Below are 9,482 nucleotides of genomic sequence, written 5' to 3'. Positions count from 1 at the left end.
TCGTATCACATGCTCCCGTGTCTAAGGGTGTGGGTGATGTTGCTTACAGACCACCCCCTGTCCCTTTTCCGAACTCCTCCAGTCCAGGGCCCAAAGACTGGGTCCCAGTGGGGCGGAGCAGGGGGCCGCCTCCTCCCAGGAAACTGGATCCCAGGACGTGCAGAGCCGCAGGGAGCAGGGCGGCCCCTTTGTCCCCCCAGGTAATCCCCTCCCTGCCTGGATCCCTTTCTCCCAGCAGCCAGAGTGTAAGGTCAGATTTGGGGGCCATAGGGGACTAGGGTGTCACCGCAATGCTGCCTTACCTAGCTGTCCCCTGCCTCAGGGGCTTCTGCACCTCCCCCCACAACCCCCAAGGTATGACTTTCCCTCCCTCATGGGTGGCTCGAGGGCTCAGACCCAGGTATAAAGCCGCCTGAGGGGCAAGAAAACAGGTGTCCCAGACCCACCGAGAGACTGCAGAGAGGAAAGATCCAGGAGAGACCATGACTTCTCATCTGATGGGTGAGTGAGGGAGACAGGGCGCGAGGGTCCTGAGACCAGGTGGGAGGGGTACCGCCTGGGCCCCCTGGCCCATCTGACTCAGGGACCTGGCTGCTCTTGCATCTGCTGGTAACTTCAAAAGCCTTACACACAGAGGACTTCATTCATCATTCATCCATTCAAGACTTACTTCTGGAGTGCCTACTGGATCCTAGGTAGCAGTCTAAGTGGGCTTCCCAGGGGGCGCTAGTGATAACCTGCCTGCAATGCAGCAAACTGAAGAGACCTGGGTTTCATCTGTGAGTTGGAAAGATTCCCTGGTGGGGGGCATGGCTACCCACTCCAGTATTCTTGCCTGGAGAGTCTCATGAACAGAGGCTGGGGGGCTACAATCCACAGGGTAGCAGAGAGTTGGACACAACTGAGCTGACTAGGCACACACGCACAGTAGTCTAAGTATTGGGGCTATTGTTGCTGTTTAGTTGGGAAGTTGTGTCCAGCTCTTTTGTGACCCCATGGACTGTAGACCTCAAGGGCCCTCTGTCCATGGTATTTCCCAGACAAGAATACTGGAGTGGATTGCCATTTCCTTCTCCAGGTGAACTGCCCCATTCAGGGATCAAACCCACGTTTCCCGCATTGGCAGGCGGATTCACCACTGAGCTGTCAGGGAAACCCAAGCGCTGGGGACACGGCAGTAAAGAAACAGACAAAAAATGAGACTTCGTTCTGCAGACAGACAGTACATGTGATCACAAGTAAATTATCATACCAGTGTGACTTCCCATGTTGCACTAGTGGTAAAGAATCTGCCTGCCAATGTAGAAGACATGAGACATGTGTTCAAAGCCTGGGTCAAGAAGAACACCTGGAGAAGGAAATGGCAACCCAGTCCAATATTCTTGCCTGGAAAATTCCATGGACAGAGTAGCCTGTCAGGCTACAGTCAATGGCGTCCCAAAGCTTTGGACATGACTGATCACCCGCACAGATGTGATAGAATTTGAATACAGTGATCCAAGTTTGTTGAATGAATGAATGAACAGGGCTTCACCTCAGACCTTCCCTTAATTTCTGAAATTCTGGAAGTCCAGGAATGTAGAAAGGGAAGCTAAGGAAGCTGTCCTGCTCGGCCTCTCAACTCCATCATTGCTCGTGACTTTAAGTTTTCCTGTTTTTTTTTTTTTTTTTTTAAATTTTTCTACACCAGGTCTTAGTTGGGGCAGGTGGGACTCGTTCCTTAACCAGGGATTGAACGTGAGTGCCCTGCATTGGCGCTGCAGAGTCTTAGGCCTTGGACCGCTAGGCATGTCTTGCAGGTCTTAGGAGTTGAGCCCTGAAGAATCAGAAGGAGAAGCTCTGGGTGGGTTTCGTAGGTGGTCCTGGCGGGCCCAGCAAGGGCAAAGTCTGAGTAGGGGATGCTGCAGAAAAGAGGGTCCAGGCCTTAAGCCCATAGTGAGGACTTTACTAGTCACTGTGTTAGGTGGGAGCCATGGGAAGGTTTGGACAAAGGAGGGATCTAGCTGGACTTGAAGAGCTTACAGGTGGCAGAGGGAGACAAGGGTGGAAGCAGAGACAACACCGGGGAGAGAAATAGATTGGAGATACATCTTTTATTTATTTATGGCTGTGCTGGCTCTTCGTTGCTGTGCTCAAGCTTTCTCTAGTTGCAGTGAGTGTGGGATACTCTCGAGTTGAGATGCGTTGACTTCTCATTGCAGTGGTTTCTCTTGTTGCATGCTCTAGGCACACAGGTTTCAGTAGTTCTGGCTCCTGGCCTTTAGGGCACAGGCTCAGTAGTTGTGCCAGGTCTTAAGAGTTGCACCATGGTGTAACTTTGCAGACCAGGGACCAAACATGTCTCTCCTGCGTTGGCAGGTGGATTCTCTACTGCTGATTCAGCAGGGAAATCCTCATGTTTGAAACATTTGTATTGAAAATAGCACATGGGTATGGGGAAACGTGCACAACTCCTAAGCATAGAGCTCAATGAGCTTTCAGAGAGTCTAGGTATACTTGTCACAAGTGCTCGGATCCAGAAACACAGACCTAGGGAGTTCCCTTGTGGTTTGCTGGTTAGGATTCTGGGCTTTCACTGCCCAGGTTCAGTCCGTGGTCAGGGACCTGAGATCCTGCAAGTGTCACAGTGTGACCAAACACAAACACAAAATCCCACAGACCTCATGGCCACCTTTTAAGGACAGAGCCAACAGGATTTGTGTGGGTTGAACATAGGAAGGAAAGAATGAGGCATCCAAGAGGACCCTGTGACTTTGACCTGAGCACCTGGAAGAATGGACATGCACTTTCTGAGATGGGGAAGACCAGGGAAGGAGGGGCACAGGGCAGCTAGAGCTGAGCAGTGGATATTGTGACTTGAGATGCTTATTAATCTCCAAGGGAAAACGTCAAGTGGGAAGTTGAATACATCGGTCTGGAGGTCAGGGGCATTTTTTCGTTGTTTTTAATATTTATTTATATATAATTGCATTTAAAAGAAAAAAATAAAAATGTATCTTTTTGGGTGCTGGTTCTTAGTCTCTGCAGCATGCAAATTCTCAGTTGTGGCATGTAGGATTAGAACCCTGACCAGGGATTGAACTCAGGGCCTCCTGCGTTGGGAGCTGAGGTCATTAACCACTGCACCATCAGAGAAGTCCCAGGGGAATATTCTGGGCTGGAATATGCTTACAGGGTGATCCTGCCCTGAGTTGCACACACAAGGCCGTTGTAACCACAAGGGTTGTATCCATATAAGGGGCTGTTTTGATGAATGAGTGAATCAGCAGGTGAGGTCAGGGACTTGGTGCTGACCTTGTTTACTTCCTGCCAGCCCCCTTCTGCCTGCTGACCCTGCTGCTGCCACCTCTCAGTTTGGGAGCCCCCACGTCCACAGCTGAGTCTATCAATCAAGCCTATAACCTGGCGCTCGACATGCAGTTGCAGACTTCAGCCCTGCTGCAGACTTATGTGAGTGACAGGGCATGAGCAGGGGGTGAGGGGAGGAGGCTGTCCCCCTCCTGGCCCAGCTCTGGGGAAAGGAGGCAGAACAAGGCTGGAAGAAGCCTCCTCTGTGGGTCCTGGGGTACAGAGGCTCTGCCAGCTAGAGACACGCCCACAGGAATGATGCCACTGATGGCTGGGTGACCTTGGGCAGGTCATTCCTTCTCTCCCTGTCTTAGCTTCCTCATCTGCCAAATGGGATGGTGATCTTGCCTTGACTGACCTCTCAAGACTGTTAGAAGATTCGAAGGAAGCACCTAGAGGGAAGTTTTTTCCAGGCTCATGAGTCTTTCCATAATCACCTCCTGCCCTATGCTTTCCTGAGCCTATGCCATGCTGGGAGATTTAGCCTCATGATCCTACTGGCTCCTCAGATAGCTCTAAGTGGTAGAATTATGACCCATTTTTACAGATAAGGGAACTGAGGGGGCTTTTTTAGATTAAAAAAATTTTTTTTTATAATTTTATTTATTTTTGGCTGTGCTGGATCTTTCTTATTTAGTTTGGGTTCTTCTCTAGTTTTCGGGAAGGAAATGGCAACCTATTCCGGTACTCTTGCCTGGAAAATCCCACGGACAGAGGAGAAATTAGGCTATAGTCCGTGGCGTGGCACAGTCAGACACGACTAAGCGACTTCACTTCACTCACTTCACACTCTATCACTGGAGAAGGAAAGGGAAACCCACTCCAGTATTCTTGCCTGGAGAATCCCATGGACAGAGGAGCCTGGAGGGCCATGGTCTATGGGGTCGCAGAGAGTCGGACACGACTGAAGTGACTGAGCTCTGAGCACCTCTCTGGTTTTGGCGAGTGGCGGCTACTCTCGAGTTGCGGTTTGCAGGCTCCTCACTGCGGCGGCTTCCCTTGTTGCTGAGCACAGGCTCTAAGGCTCGCAAGGCTTCAGTAGATATGGCACGTGGGCTCAGTAGTTGCGACTCCCTGCCTCTAGAGCACAGGCTCAGAGGTTGTGGCACACGGGTTTAGCTGATCTAGAACATGTGGGATCTTCCTGGATCAGGAACCTGTGTCTCCTGCATTGGCAGGAGGCTTCTTATCGACTGAGTCACCAGGGAAGCCCTCTTTTTGATTTTCTGATGTGGACCATGTTTAAAATTCCTTATTCAGTTTGGGTACCATAGTGCTTCTGTTTACCCGGTGGGTTTCTTGGCTGCGAGGCACGTGAGATCTTAGCTCTTCAACCAGGGATTGAACCCGCACCCCCTGCAATGGAGAGCAGAGTCTTAACCTTTGGACCATGAGGGAAAGGCCAAGAAACTGAGCTTTAGAGGGGGAAATAGTTTACCTGAGGTCACAAAACTGTCTGAAGTTCAAAGCAGCAGCCTGCTGGCTGGGTCTGACTCACAGATGCTTTGTCTAGGCCATGGGATGCTTGTTGAAATTCTGCACATGAAAACCTGTCAGAAACAGGCACAGGCGTGCTGTTGGCCTCCAGTCACTGTGGCCCTCGCCCACCCTATCTGCTTCTTCTCCAGGTGGAGTGATCTACCTGGCCCCTGGAGGCCCTGGAATTTGTGACTCTTCCACTGAACTATATTCTAGGTCCACATGAAGTTACCTAACCTAGTCTCTTTGCTTTTTTTAAAAGACGAGTTTCTCTCGCGTGGGCTGTGCTGTCCCTGTTGCTGTGCTCAGGCTTTCTGTAATTGTAGCGAGCGGGGGCTCCTCTTCTTTGCGGTACTTGGGCTTCTCATTACGGTGACTTCTCTTGTCACGAAGCATGGGCTCTAGGACTGAGGGCTGAGGAGTTGTGGTCCCTAGGCTTATGTGCCCCACAGCATGGGGGATCTTTTTCGAGCAGGGATCGAACCCATGTCCCCTGCTTTGGCAGGCAGATTCTTAACCACTGTTGAACCACCAAGGAGGTGCCTTCCTCTAATTTCTAGTCTCATATCTGCCACCATCTTCTGGATAGCTTTGAGGATCCTGAGTTTCCCCATTTGTAAATTGGGGACGTAGGACTAGGTGATCTATCAATTACAGAATTGATCAGTGTGGACTAAAATCCTGTGGGTGTAGGTTTGAAGAGGTGAGAAATTAAATGGAGAAGGCATTCATTAAATAAGAATATAATTCAATATTAACCATTGCATATTAATGATTATTTAAAAGTGAACAAATATTAACCACTGAAGAAAGTGAATAGAAAGGAAATATGGCTTCAACCACATTGTCACCAATATATTTAGCTTGCAAATACTGTAATAAGTAACATAATCATCGTGTTCATGATATTAATATAAATATGTCATTAGTGAATGATATTAACAGCCTAATCGTAAGCCAAGTGCTAAGTGCTTTATGTCTATTATATCTTATCATCTTCCCCATTACAGTGCCATGTGGGAATTACTGAAGCTGTGATTCAAAGTTGCACAACTTGTATGTGGAGGAGGCTGAGTTGAAGCCTAACAGTCCTGGGCTCTGTGCTAGCATATTTCATCAACTCCCTGAGAGGCAGGGAATGCTGACTCCCCCTAAGAGGGCAGTCTCATGGAAGGCAGATGTGAATTCAGGGGCACCCTAGGGCAGCGTTTGGGTCCCCTCACTCTCATCTGCCTCTGTCTCTCGTACAGCTCGAGCACCAAGGCACTCCCTTTAGTGATCCCGACTTCTCATCGCCCGGACTCTCGCTCATAACCCTGCCTTCAACCGACATGCCCTTCGAGATCTGGCATGGCCTGGAAGATGGAGAACGTCTGAGGCTCACCCAGCAGGCCTTCTGGTCCTTCAGCCAGCACTTCCAGCTTGTGAAGGATGACCAAAGTGACCTGAACCCTGGCAATTCCATTGTGGTGGATCAGCTTGAGGAAGCAAGACTCAAGGCCAAAGGCCTAGCAGGCAACTTGGCTGGCATCATGACTGCCCTGGACCTGCCCACCCACCCAGCAAACACCCCCCTTGGTAGTGTCCCTTTAGGGGACTCGGTCTTTGAGAGGAAGTGTCGAGGGTATGTAATAATCCGGGACTACAGCTTTTGGACAGACCGAGCTGTGACTTTCTTGGGTGAGCTCAAGGCCAAATACTCTGAATAGAGAAGGTGGGACTTCCTGTTAGAGGCTGCAACCCTTTCCATTTCACAGCGGATTGTTCCCCCCTTTTTCTTCTCACAAGGGATTCTTTTCTGCCTTGCTCTTGGCTAGAAAGGAGACACGTGTTGTCTAGCAGACAGGGCTTGTGTACCACATACTTGGGAACATTTCCTGGGGACCCGGCCACTAGTCCTTATACCTGGACCTTCCTGCCCAGGTCCTGTGGCCTCCCTTCCAGATCTGGGTGGGACTCCATGGACAGCATGTCATGAATTCCCATTCCCGTCGTACTGGTTGCTCACTTCCTGGGTGGAAAGAAATACCTCTTTGAAGACGCTTCACTTACAGTCCATGGGGTCACAAAAAGTCGGACAGGACTGAGTGACTAACACTCTTCACTTTCACTTCCCACTCTATAGGGGGGAGTACAGTTGGTCCCCTTCCTGTCATTTAGGGGAGGTCCAGGGACTGCCTTCTTGTCTCTACCTACCTCACTTCCTCTGTGAAGATATGGACATTCTGAGCAACAAGGCCCCCTTTTCCCTGGGGTTCATTTCCTTCTCGAGACTACCTCTCTGACTGTGGCCACTGTTCCGACTTCCCATCTTCAGGTGCTTCACTTCCTAGTCAATGGATGTCTGACTCTTAAAAAGCTAAGGACTGGAGTCACATCTGTTTCTTGCTCAGGACAAATCCATTTCGGATGACAGATGGCTTCCCTTGACTGGGGCTCTCCTGAACCTCCTCTTTATAGTGTGGCTTTTGTGGATGGTGGGCGAGGACCAGGTCATACCCCAAGGCTCTTATTCTCCTTAAATGTGTCTCCCCATTTTCAACGACTGCATATAATGGTAAATCAATGGCTGTTTTAAACATTTTACTTACAAAAAATTAATTTATTCTCGTAAATCAAACTCTTCAAAGGTGTGAGGTGTTTTTGTTTTTTTTGTCTCCAAAAACCTGACTTGAGAAGGGAAGGTGTAGGATTAGGGCAGAAAGAGAGGAAGGGGTGGAGGGCATCAACGGGAGAGGTTGCAGGGCCACAAGGGCAAGGTCTAGGAAGGAAGGCCAGTTCCCCAGGGTTGAGAGGTAAGAGGAAAGAGGGTTGGAGATGAGAAGTTTGGAGCAAAGAGAGGGTGAGGCTGGGGGCGGGCAAGGTAGAGAGAGGCCGGGCTGAGGATGAATGGACTGGGAGCTGCCCAGGTCTGGGGGTGAGGAGGAGCCGCATGAACTCACCTCACACGTGTCCCGGGAGCCATCTCTCCCTTCTCGGCAGCTCCAGGCGGGTCGGCAGCCATTGGCGAAAGGGGCCGGGAGGCGGGGGCGCGGAACGCTCAGAACGCCAGGGTCCTCGGCCCCTCCCTCGAGGGGGAGGCCGGGACGGCGGCGAGTGCAGATGGGGGGCGCCGGGGGCGAAGCCCTCCCACGGGCTGCGGCGCGGCCCTTCCAGGGGGAGGTCCTGCTCTGGGGCCCTCATCAGTCTCCCCAGGGCAATGGGGGCTCCTCGGGCGCAGGGTGCACAGCTTTTGCCCGGGCCCCACTCAGTGCGGGGGTCCGAGTCCCAGATCCCCTCCCCCCACCCCGCCTCTCCTCAGCGCCCCTGACCCTTTAACTGGCCCCTTCCCGATTTCCACTGCTCAGGGGTCTAGGGCCAGGCCTTGGACAGCCCCCGTTTCCAGGGTTCAAGCCCCGCCCACCGTCGTTTCCCGGGGAACGGAGATTCCTGCCACCAACCCCCTCTCCTGGGCCCGCCCCTGGTCTGCGGCCCCCAGATACTGCCACCGGGCGAGCAGAGGAGGATGAAGGAGGCTGTTGGGCCCCGCCCCCCCCCAAGTCTGCACGCGTCCCCCCCCTCTTCCCCAGCGCGCTACCCTCGGAGATAGAGAGTTAAATAAAATTTGAATAAATCCCCTTCCTCAAGCTGGATGGTGGAAAGAAATGATGGAAGGGGACAGGGAAGCGGTGAGGGGGCAAACGGCGTGCTTCAGTCCCTCTGGTCCCTCGGCTCGAGGTCCTGGCCGCCTCTCTCAAGCCTCCTGAGCTGCATCCTCGTTTCTCCACTCTTCCCCTTCCCTCCGCTCCCCTCCCTGCTCTTTCCCTGCTCCCTCCTCCTTCCCTCCCCCCTCCTCCTCCCCCCATTCCCCCCCACTCTTTCCCCCTTCGTTCTCCCCCACTCCTCTTTACTCCCTCCTTCTCGCAGAGGAACCCCGCCCCCTACCCCCTCCTTACCCTTCCACCTCCACTTTTCAGGACTAACATGCGTAGGGCACGACGGAAGTAGTAGTTCTGCGGGCCTGGTGCAACCCTGGGACCAAAGGGACGCTGGACTCAGTGGGAACTACAAACAAGATGGCGGAGGACGTGCCAAACCAGGAGTGGTGAATGCCGGGAGTTAAAGTCCTGTGGCCAGAAGGCTCCGTATTGCAGAGCGTAGAGGCGTGCGAACGATGACTACAAACAAGATGGCGGAAAATGGGCGGACACCTGACTAGTAGTCCGTCTGACGAGATGCGACGGGAATAGTAGTTTCCTAGCCTTCTACATTTCCTTAAGAATGACAGGGCCAAGAGGATAAGGAGACTACCATAAAAATGGCAGGCAACCTAGCTTCTCACGGTCGTCTCACTATACCACCTTGGCACCTCGCCCGGCTGTAATATCGAAATTCCCTTCCTGTTGGCGCAAAGCTTGACGGGAGTTGCAGTCTTCCCGACTCCCTTCTATTATCTTCGACCAGACAATGGAAGGGGAAAGGGGCGGGGTATAACCGCAAAGATGGCTGCTGGAAGAATGTGGAGACGGTGACCTGGGACTTCTTGTTTATTCGCTAAGGATACTCCCTGTGGAAAAAGGAGAAAGGGCTACAATAAAGATGGCGGCCCAGCCTCTACGGCAGTGCCTGCTGGGGGGTAGTCCCTTCCTTAACTGAACAGAGAAAGGACGTGGGCT

At 52.1% G+C, this 9,482-nt stretch overlaps 1 long non-coding RNA gene across 1 annotated transcript; it reads right to left on the bottom strand.

Moving 5' to 3' along the window:
- Positions 1 to 2,085: 2,085 nt before the first annotated feature.
- LOC136158546 (uncharacterized) lies at positions 2,086 to 8,128 on the bottom strand. The gene is made up of 3 exons (XR_010661355.1): positions 7,770 to 8,128; positions 4,787 to 4,898; positions 2,086 to 4,704 (listed from the first exon to the last, which is right to left on the bottom strand). It is a non-coding gene; the product is annotated as an uncharacterized lncRNA (long non-coding RNA).
- Between the last annotated feature and the right edge of the window lie 1,354 nt (positions 8,129 to 9,482).

This window comes from Muntiacus reevesi, chromosome 2 (genome assembly GCF_963930625.1).
Source record: "Muntiacus reevesi chromosome 2, mMunRee1.1, whole genome shotgun sequence".
NCBI classification, from domain to species: Eukaryota; Metazoa; Chordata; class Mammalia; order Artiodactyla; family Cervidae; genus Muntiacus; species Muntiacus reevesi.
This window is presented reverse-complemented; position numbering and strand designations above follow the sequence as displayed.